Here is a 17,207-nt window from a genome sequence, read left to right as displayed (position 1 = left end):
AGAAAGAGGATGGGGACGAGACTCACGAGATGGCGACAGGAAAGGATAAGGGGAGAGAAAAGACGGTGGTTGAGGAGAAATTTGTTAGCTCCGTGGATTGAATGAGTTGGTTTCGTTCAAAAAAAAAAGGGAGAGAGAAAATGAGTAGGTTTCTATTGAGAGTTTCTTGTTAACGTGGAGCCTACCAGTATTTTCAGGTAATGGGAGTGTTTGGTTTCTTGTTAACGTGGAGCCTACCAGTATTTTCAGGTAATGGGAGTGTTCGGCTAGCCTAATAAGCCAGCTTATTTGCTGGCTTATAAGCCACGGTACAGTATTTTTCTCTCTCAAAAAACCAGCCATACAAATCAGCAACAGCGGCTTTTCGACCCGCCGAACACTCCCAATATATACATGAATGTATACAACAATAAAAACGCTTGGAAAACGTCTTAAAACGCCTAGGCTCTAGGCCATGGGTCATCGCCTACCGCCTAGCGCCTCCTTGAACATTGTTAAATATGATTAAAAGGAAAGATGAATGAAACAATTAATTCGCTCTTTAACATTAGTTATATATAGATAAACAGATTCTTGTCGGGGATCAATATTAGGGTACTCGAAGAGGAGGAGATAATGACCGTCAACGTTGATTCATCCACGCGATCAAGAGCGTGGCTACACCACTTGCCGGGGTCACTCCTCATCCGTCCACCGAGACCATGGGCCCCGCCTCAAGCTGACTCCCGAGGACTGACTCCACCTCGCCCGATGTCTAAGGGCAGACTCCATCTCGCCCAACCCCCGAGGGCTGGCTCCGCCTCGCCCGATGTCTGGGGGAAGGCTCCGCCTCGACCGACGTCCGAGGGCTGGCTCTGCCTCACCCGACATCTGGGGGCTGGCTCTATCTCGCCTGACGTTCGGGGGCTGGCTCCGCCTCGCCCGACGTTTGCGCGCCGCTCCTTCATAACTATGGGCGTAGATAAGGCAGGACACTCAAGTCAATCACAATACCAAGGACCATACCTTGCACGCCTGCAGGAAAGTATCGTCAGGATATAACAAGACGGGAGCTTTAAGCCCTTCTAGGCATGTCAGAGCCTAAACAGTGTTGTAGGCGCCGACATTTGTGTTACAGTGTTGTGGGCGCCGCCATTTGCCCTCGGGCGCGGATCCTAACGGAAGCATACGACAACCACTACGGTCCAGGAGGAAACTCGCATCATCTACAGTAACGAGCGTGCGGTCACTACGCCATCTGCTCCCCGTAGGGTCACGGATCAGCACCATGGTCCGTCGCGCCGACCACTGGAGCGGGATGGGACGTGACCACTTGCTGACAAAGCCAGAACATGGCATCATCAGCGGATAGACGCCCAGTGCGGCCCTATCAGGATCAGCGGACATGCACCCAGCATGGAGCTATCCCTGGCACCGTCTGCCATGTCAGCGGGGCTCGCTCAGAGGAAAAAGAAGACCCAACATCTTTGAAGGACCTTCTTTACCTCTGGTTTTTCTTCTTTCTCCCATCAGTAATCCCTACTTTCCCTTGGCCTATAAAAGGGGAAGACAGGACACCCCACTAAAGGGACCGATTGATTCAACACACCACGCATCACATCACACATAGCTGAGCAGCGACCAAGCTCTCAACACCCATTCGACCTTTCCATCAGAGATTTGGGACATTTTCCCTCTCTCGCCTGTTTGTAACCCCTACTATGAACTTTTTAGTGCTAATAATATGAGCAGCATCCATGAACTGGACGTAGGGATATTATATCCGAACCAATATAAACCTTGTATCCATTTAGCAAACCATCTGGGTCAGACACGTAATAACACAAATTTACTCATTGGTGTTTACTCGAAACACCGATAGTTGGCGCGCCAGGTAGGGGACCTTTGCACATTCTGACATTAACATTAGGCCACCGATGGCTAGCCATGATATTAGCTGGGTCCCGGGCGCACATATGCGCTTCAGGGACCTAGACTTCATCATCACAGTGGGAGAAGAGTTGGCATTGGCTCACGCCGCCATCTAACCTCTCCCCTCCATCGGCCTCGACTACGGGAGGCTTGAACACCAGCTCGGCGTCTCCCTAGGACCCCAACCATCTAGGGAGGACCCGTGCCGCCTCGCCTTCTCTGATGCCAACATCATGGCGTGGCTCACTAGAGGGGAACCCCTCTCTCCGGAACACCTCATACAGAGTGCCTCGATAGTGCTTCCGTTCAGTCTACGCAACGCCATGGCGACCGTTAGCCACCTTGTGGCACATTGCATGGTCCCACCTCCCATGAACGATGAATTTGTGGGGGTGATCAAACACGTCATGGAATCTTTCCATGACCTCCTAGCAGAGGAGCTAGAGTTGCCCTCTGGCTCGAACTCTAGCAGGGGAAGCCATCACCTCTCTCATGAATGCTTCATGATGGGTACCCCTTAGGGGCATGTCGAAAGCGTCCACGAGGGGGAGGCTACCCCAACAAACGACCTTGACAAAGAGGCTGAGAGGGAGGCAGTGGCCCCGCCACGCATGCCAATGGAGCAGCTAAAAGCCTGACATTGAGAGATCGAGGAAGCATGACTCCAGTTCAAGTAGGAATACACAGAGCTCGATCAAGAGATAGAGCATCGCGGAGACGGTGGGCACGCCCGTGCCATGGCCTGCGATGTGAACTAGAGGATCATCGCCGATGATGAAGCCCTCCCTCGCTTTGCCTGGGTGAGCCAGAACATCATCACCATGGTGGCCTTGCTCCATGGCCTTCCAGAGGCCGCAACGCCCAAGGATCATTGGGCCCACCATAAGATTTGCATGCCGCTTGAGCGTGCGGCGGCACAGCAGGCCAAAAGCTCATTGTCTCGGCGACATGAGCTCGACGCTAGCCAGCACATGCCCTTAGAGCATCCTAGAAGGGACGCGTCGGTCCACTAGGAACAACAAGGAAGTAGGCAGCACACCATGGTCTTTGTGCGTCAGCGTCTCGGCCACAACCGTGACACGCGCAACACCCTCGATGCCCACAGACGTGCCTACGATGACCCGAGAGAGGGAGCCAGACACGGCTATCACCCTCATCATGGCAGACACTATGACAGCCACGAGGACTGAAGCCCGAGCCTTGGCCTACCGGGGCCTCATGCCTTCAGCCGACACATCCTCAACGCTGCCTTCTCGCCAAAGTACCGACCACCAACCAATATCCTGAAGTACTATGGGAAACAAACCCTGAACTATGGCTCGAAGACTATCGGCTTGCCTGCCAAGCTGGTAGTGCGGATAATGACAACTTCATTATCCGCAACCTTTCTTTGTTCTTGGCCAATTCAGCAAGAACCTGGTTGGAACACCTTCTGTCTAACAGAATCCAAAGTTGAGCAGACCTAAAGGAGATCTTCGTGGGAAACTTCTAGGGCACATACAAGCGCCCTAGAAACCCGTGGGACCTCAAGAACTATTGGCAGAAGGCCAGAGAAACCCTCTATGGGTACATCCAGCGCTTCTCTTAGCAATGCAACAAGCTCCCTAACGTCATCGACACCGATGTTATAGGAGCTTTCCTATCTGGGACCACCTGTGAGTCTCTGGTTCACAAGCTGGGACGTAAGGGCTTATGAACCACCAAGGAACTCTTGGACATCACCACTAGCCACACCTTAGGCAAAGAAGTGGTCAGAGCCATCTTCGATCACCTCAATGGCAAGGTGAGGCGAGACGAGGACACTAGCAAAGCCACCTCCAATCGTCCCGCCAAAAAGAAGAACAAGAAGCAATGGCGTGAGGGCTCGCTCGAGGTCGTCATTGACCAGAGGGGTGGTCGAAAGCCCACAGAGGGCACTCCGAACCATTTCAAAAAACTACTCGAGGGGCCATGCTCGAACCATGCTTTCCCGGTCAAACATCTGTACAAGGACTATAGCCTCATGCAGCGGTTCTTGTTCAGAGGCTCCAACAAAGGGGGGCATGGAAAGGATCCTGACCCCACCGCAAATGACGCTAAGGAGAAGGACGATGGCTTTCCAACACCGGATGGCTGCCTCATGAGCTTCAAAGGATCGGAGGCCTATGACTTCAAGCGCCGCCAGAAGATCGCATGCCGCGAGTGAAAGCTCTAGTTTGGTTTTGGTGAATTGATGAAACCCTAAGTGCTAACCTAGTTTATCAAGTAATCATGAGATAGGTAGCACATTCCAAGTGGTGAAGCAAATGAAGATCATGACATGAAGATGGCGATGCCATGGTAATGATCAAGTGCTTGGAATGGAAAAGAAGAAAGAGAAAAACAAAAGGCTCAAGGCAAAGGTATAAATTGTAGGAGCCATTTTGTTTTAAGTGATCGAGACACTTAGCGAGTGTGATCATATTTAGGATCGATAGCCATACTATTAAGAGGGGTGAAACTCGTATCGAAATGCGGTTGTCAAAGTGCCACTAGATGCTCTAACTCATTGCATATGCATTTAGGATCTAGTGAAGTGCTAACATCCTTGAAAATGTTTGTGAAAATATGCTAACACATATGCACAAGGTGATCCACTTGGTGGTTGGCACATTTGAGAAAGGGTGAAGAAGTTAGAGTTGAAATCGAGTTAGTCGCGATGGTCACAGAGTGACCGGACGCGTCCGGTATGGAGATCGGACACGTCCGGTATGTGACTCAGGACTGAACTACACAGTGCGATCGGACGCGTCCGGTCGCCACACCGGACGCGTCCAGTATGAATCTACATGGTCGGTGTTCGGTAGTGCAGTTGATCGAACATGTCCGATCGAGCATGGATGCTTACTGTACTCGACCTGATGTTGAGGCTCAGCGTCCAGTCAGTTTCTAACAGACGCGTCCGATCGGCCCTGGTGGCTTACTAGACTCGACTGGACTCGGTGGCCCAGCATCCGGCCATTTGTAGTTCTATGTCCGGTCTAAGCATCCGATCGCATGAAAAGTGTGGGCTGCAACGTCTACCTTGTCTTGAACTGGACACGTGGTGGTCTGGGAGAGATCGGACGCATCCGATTGACCTACTGGACACGTCCGGTATTCACGAACGGAGCGTCCAGTCACCCCGCGCTGTACCCAGTGAAGGGGTACAACAGCTCTATTTCATGGGGGCTTCTATTTAAGCCCCATGGCCGGTTGAAGCTCATACCTTTGGCCATTTTCATTGACATGGCAATCTTGTGAGCTTAGCCAAAGCCCTCCCACTCATCTCCATCATCGATTCATCATCTTTGTGAGATTGGGAGAGAATCCAAGTGCATTGCTTGAGTGTTTGCATCTAGAGGCACTTGGTGTTCATGTTTTGCTATGGGATTTGCATGTTACTCTTGGTGGTTGCCGCCACCTAGATGGCTTGGAGCAGCGAGGATCATCGAGCGGAGGGTGGTGATTGTCTCTGGCTCCGATCGTGGTGATCGTGAGGGGTTCTTGACCTTTCTCCAGCGGAGAGCCAAAAGGTACTCTAGTGGATTACTCGTGGCTTGTGTGATCCTCACCTTGTGTTGGTTGTGCGACATCCTATTGAGGGTTTGGCATGTGAAGCCAATTAGCGTGTGAACCACCAAGTGAGTGAATCGCCACAACGAGGACTAGCTTGTCGGCAAGTAAGTGAACCTCAGTAAAAAATCATTATGTTCATCATTGATTCTGAGGTGATTGGTCTTCATTGTTATTCATCCTTGTGATTGATTGGTTTCTTCATCTACATGGCGGTATAATCTTCTTGATCACTCTGTTTATTTTACCGCAAACTAGTTGACAAGCTCTTTAGTGTAGCTAGTTGTGAGAGCTTGCTTGCTTGGTTGGTGTGGCTCTTTAGTTAGCCTTTGAGAGCACACTAACATAGGGTAGTGTCATAGCTATTATGTGAATAGACACTATCTAAACTAGAATTGTGGTAGGTGGCTTGCATTTTGAGTAGGCTAGCGCAACACTTGCTTCGCCTCATAAATGTCTAACCATTTTGTTAAGTGTTGTTGTAGAAATTTTTATTAGGCTATTCACCCCCCCCTCTAGCCATTAGGACCTTTCAGCGAGGTCTATGCGACTGAATCGGCCTCACCTGCCTTCCTTCGGTGGTCAGAATCCGCCATAACCTTCGACCGAACTAACCACCAGGAGAGTGTCCCATAACCGAGGAGATATCCACTCGTGGTCGACCTAATCATCGGTACGAAGCGCCTCACCAAGGTACTGATGGATGGGGGCAGTGGCCTCAACATCCTGTACGTCGCTCGATGCCATGGGCATCAATCGAGCGCGCGTCTGGCTGACCAGAGCTCCTTTCTAGGGTGTCGTGCCTAGAAAGTAGGCCTTGCCACTTGGGTAGCTCAATCTACCCATCACCTTCAAAGGTCTGTCCAACTATAGGATAGGGACCCTCACCTTTGAAGTGGTTGGGTTCCAAGTAACCTACCATGCCATCCTAGGGTGACCATGCTATGCGAAGTTCATGGTCGTCCCCAAATACACCTGCCTCAAACTAAAGATGCCAGGCCCAGGTGAGATCGTCACCATCGGCACCTCCTTTTAGCGTGCCTACGATTGCGAGGTTGAGTGCTGCGATCACGCTGCAGCAATCGTCGCCTCTATAGAGCTCGCGGCTCTCAGGAAGGAGGTCACCAAAGAAGCACCCAACCCCAAGCGGTCAACTAGGTCCTTTAAGCCAGTGGAGGGCTCCAAGGAGGTCCTTGTAGACCCTAGGAGCATCGAGGGCAAAATGGTGCACATTGGTACCATGCTTTTCTCTGAATAGGAAAGCGTGCTCATTGACTTCCTCCGCACCAAAAGAGACATCTTTGCATGGAAACGCTTGAATATGCCAAGCATTCTGAGGGAAGTCACCGAGCATGCCTTGAAGATCTACCTAGGCTCCAAGCTAGTGAAACAAAGCCTGCATCGCTTCGATGAGGGAAAATGCAGGACCATCGGCGAGGAGATCACAAAGCTTCTAGCGGCCAGATTCATCAAGGAAGTGTACCACCCAGAGTGGTTAGCCAATCATGTTCTTGTACGAAAGAAGAGTGGGAAATGGAGGATGTGTGTTTACTACATAGGTCTCAACAAAAGCATGTCCAAAGGATCCATTTCCTTTGTCGCGCATAGACCAAATAGTTGACTCCACCTCAGGGTGCGAAACCCTCTGCTTCCTTGATGCATACTCTAAGTACCATCAAATCGTGATGAAAGAGTCTGACCAACTCATAACATCTTTCATCATCCCCTTCAGATCATTCTGCTATATCACAATGTTGTTTGGTCTGGAGAACACTAGGGGCGCATACCAGCGTTGTATGCTCAAGTGTTTTGGGGACCTCATCGGGTGGACCGTTGAGGCCTACGTTGTTGACATCGTGGTCAAGTCCAAATGGGTTGACCATCTTGTAGCCAATCTTGAGCAGACCTTTGCAAAACTCCGAGCAAACGTCATCAAACTCAATCCCAAGAAGTGCGTCTTCGGGGTTCCGAGGGGCATGCTGCTTGATTTCATCATCTCCGAGCGTGGCATCGAGGCCAACCCAGAGAAAATCTCAGCCATCACTAGGATGGGCTTGATTCAGTACATAAAGGGAGTACAACGAGTTACAAGTTGCCTTGCCATACTCAGCCGCTTCATCTCACACCTCAGTGAATGAGGTCTCCCCCTTTGTCTAATTCTGAAGAAGGCCGACCACTTCGAATGGACATCTGAGGGCCAGGAGGCACTTGACATGGTCAAGCAGCTTCTAACGAAGGCCCTGATCCTAGTTCCTCCTACCAATGGAGAACCCCTCCTACTCTACATTGCGAGCACCATGCAAGTGGTTAGCGCCGCCCTAGTAGTGGAGCGAGAAGAAGAGGGGCATGCCCTCAAAGTACTGCGCCCTGTGTACTTCATCATCGAGGTCCTATCCGACTCAAAGACCCGCTACCCCCAAATCCAGAAGCTTATATACACCGTCCTCATCACTAAGAGGAAGTTACACCCCTACTTCAAGTCACATCCACTGATGATGCCCTCATAGCTATTGTGTGAATAGATACTATCTAAACTAGAATTGTGATTGGTGGCTTGTATTTTGAGTAGGCTAGCGCAACACTTGCTTCGCCTCATAATTGTCTAACCTTTTTGTTAAGTGTTTGTGGCAGAACCTCCTAAGTTATAGGGCCCACATGCACCTGTCACTGTCCGACGACCTCTGACATCTATGCATATGTTTCCATGAACTTAAAAAGACTGTCGGGTGTCCTCGGGGAACCCCGAATCATCCATGATTTCTGAGCAGGATCACGTTACAGAGTCATTGTAGTATTACAACATTTATTCAAATATCAAAACCAGAGTAAAAACAGCGGAAGTCTTACGATAACATAGTTTACAAACCAGTTATTTCAAACCTTACAAACTAAGTTCTTTAATTATTACAAATCATAGTAGTAGTGGAGTGGCATAATTAATATATACATAACACACAAAATAAACATCCTGCCCAAGGATCACACATTTACTTCTCATCGTCAGAACGAACGATAGTCATGCAGCACGATCCAAAACAGATCTGCTCATGAGGCTCACCTGCAACAAGGGGTCAACGAACCCTGAGTACGAAAGTACTCAACAAGACTTATCCGAAATATTAACTGATAAACTCAGTAATGCAGGCTCAGGGATTCAAGGTATAGCTTTAACAATGATCAAAGTTCTTTTGCGTAAAAGCTCTTTTAACAACATTCTTTATATAGAAAACTTCTCAAGAATTATATACAAAGCTGACACGATCCGCACTGAGATCCTGAAACTTCATATCCAACACCTTCACAAGCCTTATTCAAGTTCTGATTATTAATTCTACGATGATGAACAGTGAGTTGAGTCTCCTTAACCGAGGAGCAATGATGATTTGAACCGATTATAAACTTAGCTGGGAATTCCAGACCACACGACATATGCAGGTCCCTGACCTCCATATACCAACCTACCCTCGGATCCTCTAAAACAAGAATGGGTCCGCGCCACCCGAGAACACAGTACTCCACCATTCCAGCCCATGGCCACGTGGGTACACGCTATTCCCGCCATCTCTCCACTCCCAGTGCGCGAGTAGCCATTCTCATAATAGAATTGCCAAGTTCAGGCTTACCGGAGTATGTGGTTAGTACTACAAATTCTCACCTCATACAATTCAACAATGGACGTGCCTTAATCGACACAGGCGGAAAGAACCCGCTCACAAGACCTCCATGTCTGGTGGCTCACACACACCGAGTCCACCCGGTCTAGATTTATTACTCCACATTCCCATATCACATGCTAACATAATTAACCAATGTTCCATTTAAGACTAGCAGGTGGCAGGTAGTCACTCGACTTTCATCATTCTACGCATAGCTAAGCAAAACTAGGCATATACGAGTTTAAAACAGGTAATATGGTAAATATAGAATAACAAGGGTGGTAATGCACCAATTAGGCTTTTACTTAACTCTTAATCACTTAATGCAGTAACGGAAAGCAAAAGCGAAATTAATTTGTAAAACACAAGGTAGGGTTGTATGCATCCGGGGCTTGCCTTCGTTGACGGAAAAGCCCGATTCCTGCGACGTTTCACAAGGATTCGATCCGACCTCAACAGACGGATAAACTTCTTCCACGACTTGATTAACTACCACGTTTTCACCTTCGTTTACTACACGTAATAACAATGCCATGTTTAACATGATGCGGAATACGAAATATGATGCTCGATGATGGATGCAAAGTTAATATTTGAATACAACTTTCCTTCGTGGTACAGTTGCAAGTCAAACAAACTAAATCTTTTTCGTAACACATATATCAACTGCCAAGGATCATTAACAACAAATGACCCAAGGTCATCACTCGATCCAAAATTCCAAACAAAAACCTAAATCATTAAAGGTTACTATTCGCTTTTATGAATTAATTATTTAATTCAAAATTATGAAATAAATCAACTTATTCCAATTGAGCTCAAAATTTTAGTACATGTTCATTACATGTTAACTAAGTGACAAAACAAATTTCATAATTTTTGGATAAATAAATAAGCCTAGAAAAATCATGGAAATCCATTTATGAATAAATTGAGCAATTTTTATCACATTTAAAAATTACTGAAAAACACTATTTCATATTTTTCTTAAATACTATACCTCACAGAGAAGTCACTCAAAAATTTTCATAATTTTTGGAGCTCTAAATAAATCTACACAAAAATAACAAAAATAGACACTATTCATTCAAATCTGAAAATAGAAAAATTCCTTTTGAACGTTGAGTCACTGACATGGTGACCCCACCTGTCATCTTCTACCTCCCGCGTGTTGACTACCACGATGACGGCGCTGACCGGCGCAAACTCACCGACGGTGAGATCAACGGCGACGACCAACGTACCAAAATGACCACATCATCCCGGCGCATCGACTGAAGGCACTAGCTAGACGAATTACTACGAGTTACGAGCTTGGCATCGGCCATGGCGGACGCGGTGGCTCGGCGACGTTACGCCGGCGACAGGAGTACAGTAGCAGTTAATCAAAGGGCACAGGAAGCATTAGGAGCTCACCAGGAACACTACAGAGCAGAAAGCAAGGCTGGAGAAGCAGCGTAGACGCGGGTCGACGTGAACAGCAACGGCGGCGGAGCAAGGATCGTCGGTGACGGTGTGCCGGCGACTGCAGTGGATAAAACGGCCAATCAACAGTGAAATGAGCACTACGGCATCAAGACGAAGCTAAAGGTACACCAATCAAGGGCAACGGCTCACCGACGGGCTCTGGCCACGGAGATGCGCATACGACGGTGAGATTACCGGCCGCGAGGAAGAAGGCGATGAAACTCGAGTTCCCGGTGAAGACAAGCCAAATTGGTGGGTCGGATGGACGCGCAAGGTTTAGGCGGAACTGGGACTAGCTTATCAGCGACGGTGGAGCACGACAACGACGGCACGGGCTCGCCGGAGATGGAGCAGCGGCGACGGGAAAACAGAGAGCGAAGAAAGAAGAACGACGGCGGCTCTAGAGCTTTATAGGGCAGCCAAGGAAGCGCAAAGAAGCCACGATGAAGCCTTTAGCGCGCCAACGCGATGCCCAGACGACCACGCGCGTGACTGGAAGCAAGCCGAAGCTCGCCGGCGGTGTAGCGCAAGCGGTGAACACTGTTCATCGAAATTACAAGTTTGCCATTCGCCAAAATTCACAAATTACTCCCAAATTTTCATAACAACTCAAAAATCTCCAAAAATAAAAGTTGTTCAAAATCAAGAGTTCTACAACTTTGCTTTTATAACCATCTCCTAATTCGGTCTAGATTTTAAAATGAACTTTTGAATTTGAATAGGGAAATTTAACGAATTACGCCTTTTTGATTTACTCAAAAATTTTCTGAACAACTTGAAAAACTCCAAAGATAAACTTTGTATAACTTATTAAGCTCTACACTTTTGCTTTTGGGCCCAACCCCAAAATATGCTTAGATTTTGAAATGGATTTTCAGGGTAGGGTTTAAATGTTGAAAAGCGGGGTTTTCTGGAAAAATTCAAAATCCAAACAAACATTGAACTTGAGTCAAACAATACATTGCAACACATACCACATAAATATAAACTTGTATTAGTGTATGCATCTCAAAGTTTTCACCAAATGCCAAATGCTTTGCAATGCATATGATGACATGTCAGATTTTAATATTTAAACACCCGAGGTGTTACAGTGTTGTTGTATAAATTTTTATTAGGCTATTCACCCCCCCTCTAGCCATTAGGACCTTTCAAGTGGTATCAGAGCCGAGGTCACCATTATTTGAGGCTTAACAACCTTTGGTGTTAAAATGGCTCAAATCAACAACACCAAGAAGCCACCCCAATTTGATGGCTCAAATTATTCTTATTAGAAGTCAAAGATGACCACACATATCAAGTCAATCAATAGAAAGGTGTGGAAGGTGGTAGAAACCAAAATTAAGATTGAGGATCTAGAAAATCCCACCGCGGCCGAAGAAGTGCTTCTCCAAAATAATGACATTGCTCTAAGTACCATTCATGATGCAATTGATGTAAGAACATTTGAGCAAATCAAGAATATTGAGATGGCTCATGAAGCTTGGAAGAAATTGGAAGAATCATTTGAGGGCACTCAAGCCGTGAAGGGTGCAAAGGCATATATTCTCAAAGAGAAGTTTGCAAGCTTCAAGATGAAGGAAGATAAGAGTGTGCCGGACATGTTCCATCGGATGGAAGTGATTGTCAATGATCTCAAAGCACTTGGTGAGAAGATAGAGGACAAGGACTTCTCCAATAAGTTCTTGAGATGTTTGCCCATAAGATTTGGCATGTTGGTCACCTTACTAGTGAGGACCGGTTTGAACATAATGACACCAAACCAAATCTTGGGAGATATCATGACTAATGATGCTTATAGAGATGATGATAAGAAGGAAGAAAAGAGGGAGAAGAAAGATGACAAGAAGGATGACAAGAAGAAGAGTATGGCATTCAAGGCCACATCATCCAAGGGTAAAGCTAAACAAGAAACATCAAGTGAAGAGGATGATTCATGGGATAATGATGATGATGAGAAGATGGCTCTCTTTGTCAAAAGATTTGGCAAGTTCATGGTGAAGAAGGGCTACCGTGCAAGAAGAAAGAAATCTTCATCCAAGAACAAAGAAGAGTCAAGAAGGTGCTTCAAGTGTGAAAGCAAAGATCATCTTGTTGCCCAATGCCCATACAATAGCGACAATGATGATGACAATAAGAAGAACAAGAAGAAGGACAAAAAGGAAAAGAAAGAGAAGAAGGATAAGATGGCCTTCAAGAAGAAGAAGGGTGGTTCATATGTAGTCACTTGGGATAGTGATGCTTTATCAAGTGATGATGATGATGATGATAGTGATGACAACAAGATCACTAAGAAGAAGGTTCTTGCAAGCATTGCTATAAATGAGAAGCCTTCTCTCTTTGAATCTTCATCATGCTTCATGGCTAAGGACACTAAGGTACAATCTTGTGATGATGAAAGTGATGAAGAATATGATGATGATAATGAACATGAAAATGAAAATGATAGTGATAGTGATAGTGATAATGATGAACCTACTAAGGTTGAATTATTTGACATGCTAGAAGATACTAAAGAACACTTTGACATTAAGAGAAGGGAATGCAAGAGCTTGAATAAGGAGGTAAAAGCCCTTAAGCAAGCCCTTGATGAGCTCAAAGCAACTCATGAGAAGCTTGGCAAGGCTCACAAAAAGCTTGAAAAGGCCCATTCCACTTTGCTTAATGAACAAGATAAAAAGAAGCATGTTGAAACTTGTGATGTAGGTGTAACTTGTGATTTAATTAATACATCACTATCTATACCTATCATTGTTGCTCCTACTAATCCTTCTTGTAGTACCTCCACTTCCACCTCATCTAGTGGTGATAGTCTCACTTGTGATGCCTCACTAGTGGTTGAGAATGAGAATCTCAAGAAGGAGGTTAACAAGCTCACTCACACTTTGGCTAAGACCTATGGTGGTGAGGACCGCTTGCTTATGTGCTTGGGTAGCCAAAGAGCTTCTCTCTACAAAGAGGGATTGGGATATACCCCCAAGAAAGGCAAAGCGGCCTTTGCTCCTCACAAGACTAGTTTTGTGAAGAACAATGGTCGGTTTTGCATTAGTTGCAAGCAAGTTGGTCATAAAGAGCAAGAGTGCAAATATAAGAGCAAAAATGCTAATGTATCCTCCCTTAAGCTTGATTCATGCTATATGCTTACTAAGGGTACAAATGGTGTGAAGGCTAAGTTCATTGGTAAACCATGGATAGGCTCAAAGAAGAAAGTCATTTGGGTACCAAAGAGCTTAGTGACTAACCTTCAAGGACCCAAGCAAGTTTGGGTACCTAAAAAGAATTGATCTTCTTTTGTAGGTCAATTACAAAGCCGAAGGAAGGCATTGGGTTCTGGATAGTGGGTGCACTCAACACATGACCGGTGATGCAAGAATGTTCAACTCAATCAACACCAATGGCAATTATGGTTATGATAGTATCACATTTGGTGATAATAGCAAAGGCAAGGTCAAAGGGCTTGGTAAGATTGCAATATCCAATGACATGTGCATATCCAATGTGTTGCTAGTAGAGAGCTTGAACTTCAATTTGTTATCCGTGGCTCAATTATGTGATCTTGGATTCAAATGCATATTTGGGGTAGATGATGTAGAGATCATAAGTGTAGATGGCTCTAACTTGATCTTCAAAGGCTTTAGATATGAGAATCTATACTTGGTTGATTTCAATGCTAGTAAAGCTAGATTATCTACATGCTTATTCACTAAGTCTAGTATGGGTTGGTTATGGCATAGAAGGCTTGGTCATGTTGGAATGAAACAATTGAATAGATTGGTTAAGTATGACTTGGTTAGAGGCTTGAAAGATGTTGTGTTTGAAAAGGATAAGCTTTGTAGCTCTTGTCAAGCTAGAAAACAAGTTGGAAACACCCATCCTAAGAAAAGCATGATGAGCACTAGTAAATCATTTGAGTTACTGCACATGGATTTATTTGGGCCAACACAATACATTAGCATTGGTGGAAATAAATATGGCTTTGTGATAGTGGATGACTACACTAGATACATATGGGTATTCTTTCTAGTGGACAAAAGTGATGTATTTGCAACATTCAAATCATTTGTCAAGGACATTCACAATGAGTTTGAAACAACCATCAAGAGAGTTAGAAGTGACAATGGTAGTGAGTTCAAGAACACTAGAATTGATGAGTTATGTGATGAATTTGGAATTGGACATCAATTCTCGGCCAAGTACACTCCACAATCAAATGGCCTTGTTGAGAGGAAGAATAGAACACTCATAGATATGGCAAGGTCTATGCTTAGTGAGTACAATGTGAATCAATCTTTTTAGGCCGAAGCTATCAACATGCCTTGCTATTGTAGCAACCGCCTCTATTATCACCCATTGAAAGAGAAGACACCATATGAGCTCTTGAATGGTAGAAAGCCGAACATTGCATATTTTCGGGTCTTTGGTTGCAAATGCTATATCTTAAAGAAAGACACTAGATTGGGCAAGTTTGACAAGAAATGTGATGAAGGGTTCCTACTTGGTTACTCCACTACAAGCAAAGCATATAGAGTTTAGAATTTGGATAGTGGTACTCTTGAGGAAGTTCATGATGTTGAATTTGATGAAACCAAGGGTTCACAAGAAGAGAATGAGAACTTGGAAGATGTTAGAGGCATTCAACTTTTAAATGCCATGAAGAACATGGATGTTGGTGAATTGAGGCCTAGGCAAGTGAATGATGATGAAGATGATCAAGAGCAAGTGCTCTCCAACTCAAATGTGCAAGATGATACAAATCAAGCTAGTGCAAGTGGCTCTCATGATAATGAACAAGATCAAGTGGCTAGTACATCATCTCAACCCAATGATCAAGCAAGTGCAAGCAATCAAGTTCCAATACTCCAACCAACCAATATTGCAAGAGATCATCCATTGGACACTATCATTGGTGATATTTCAAGAGGTGTACAAACAAGATCAAGATTGGCATCATTTTGTGAACACTTCTCATTTGTGTTATCCATTGAACCAAAGAAGATAGATGAAGTATTGAAGGATGTTGATTGGGTGAATGCTATGCATGAAGAATTGAATAACTTCACAAGAAATCAAGTATGGGAATTAGTAGAGAGACCAAAGGGACACAATGTGATTGAAACCAAATGGGTCTTTAGAAACAAGCAAGATCAAGATGGGATAGTAGTAAGGAACAAAGTAAGATTGGTAGCACAAGGCTATACACAAGTTGAAGGTCTTGACTTTGGAGAAACATATGCCCCGGTTGCTAGATTGGAAGCAATAAGAATTTTGCTAGCCTATGCTTGTGCCCACAACATCAAGCTCTATCAAATGGATGTTAAGAGTGCATTTCTCAATGGTTACATCAATGAAGAAGTATATGTTGAGCAACCTCCCAGTTTTGAAGATGATAAGAAGCCCGACCATGTGTACAAGTTGAAGAAGGCATTGTATGGATTGAAACAAGCATCTAGAGCATGGTATGAGAGATTGAGGGACTTCCTCCTCTCTAAAGGGTTCATGATGGGCAAGGTTGACACCACTCTTTTCATCAAGAAGATTAGAAAAGATCTATTTGTATTGCAAATCTATGTTGATGACATCATATTTGGATCAACCAATCAAAACTTTTGTGATGAATTTGGAAAGATGATGGCTAATGAGTTTGAGATGTCCATGATTAGAGAGTTGAGTTACTTCCTTGGTCTTCAAATCAAGCAATTGAAGAATGGTACATTTCTAAGTCAAGGCAAGTACATCAAGGATATGATCAAGAAGTTTGGCATGAATGATAGCAAAGCCATTAGTACACCAATGGGAACCAATGGCAACTTAGATAGTGATGCAAGTGGCAACATGGTGGATCAAAAATTGTATCGGTCTATGATTGGAAGCCTACTCTATGTGACCACATCAAGGCCGGATGTCATGTTTAGTGTATGCATGTGTGCAAGATTTCAAGCCTCACCAAGAGAAAGTCATTTGAAGGCTACAAAGAGAATATTGAGGTACTTGAAGCATACACCAAATGTTGGTTTGTGGTATCCCAAAGGAGCAAAGTTTGAGCTAGTTGGTTACTTCGACTCGAACTATGCGGGATGCAAGGTTGAAAGGAAGAGCACCTCGGGCACATGTCAATTGTTGGAAAGATCACTTGTTTCATGGTCATCAAAGAAGCAAAATAGTGTTGCATTATCAACCGCCGAAGCCGAATACATATCCGCTGGTAGTTGTTGTGCACAAATACTTTGGATGAAGGCCACTTTGAGTGACTTTGGAATTAAGTTCAAAAAAGTGCCATTGCTATGTGACAATGAGAGTGCAATCAAGTTAACCAACAATCCGGTTCAACATGCAAGAACAAAGCACATTGATGTCTCCCATCATTTCATAAGAGATCACCAACAAAAAGGGGACATTTGCATTGAGAGTGTAGGCACCGAAGATCAACTTGTCGATATATTCACCAAGCCATTGGATGAGAAAAGGTTTTGCAATCTAAGGAATGAGTTGAACATATTGGATTTCTCAAATATGTGTTGACGCACCCCCACTTATATGACATGCCTCTCCTTCGAGCAATCTAAGGTAAAAGTTGATTGGCATGGCATTCATCCTTGCTAA

This window comes from Miscanthus floridulus, chromosome 4, assembly GCF_019320115.1.
Source record: "Miscanthus floridulus cultivar M001 chromosome 4, ASM1932011v1, whole genome shotgun sequence".
In the NCBI taxonomy this organism is placed as follows: Eukaryota; Viridiplantae; Streptophyta; class Magnoliopsida; order Poales; family Poaceae; genus Miscanthus; species Miscanthus floridulus.
This window is presented reverse-complemented; position numbering follows the sequence as displayed.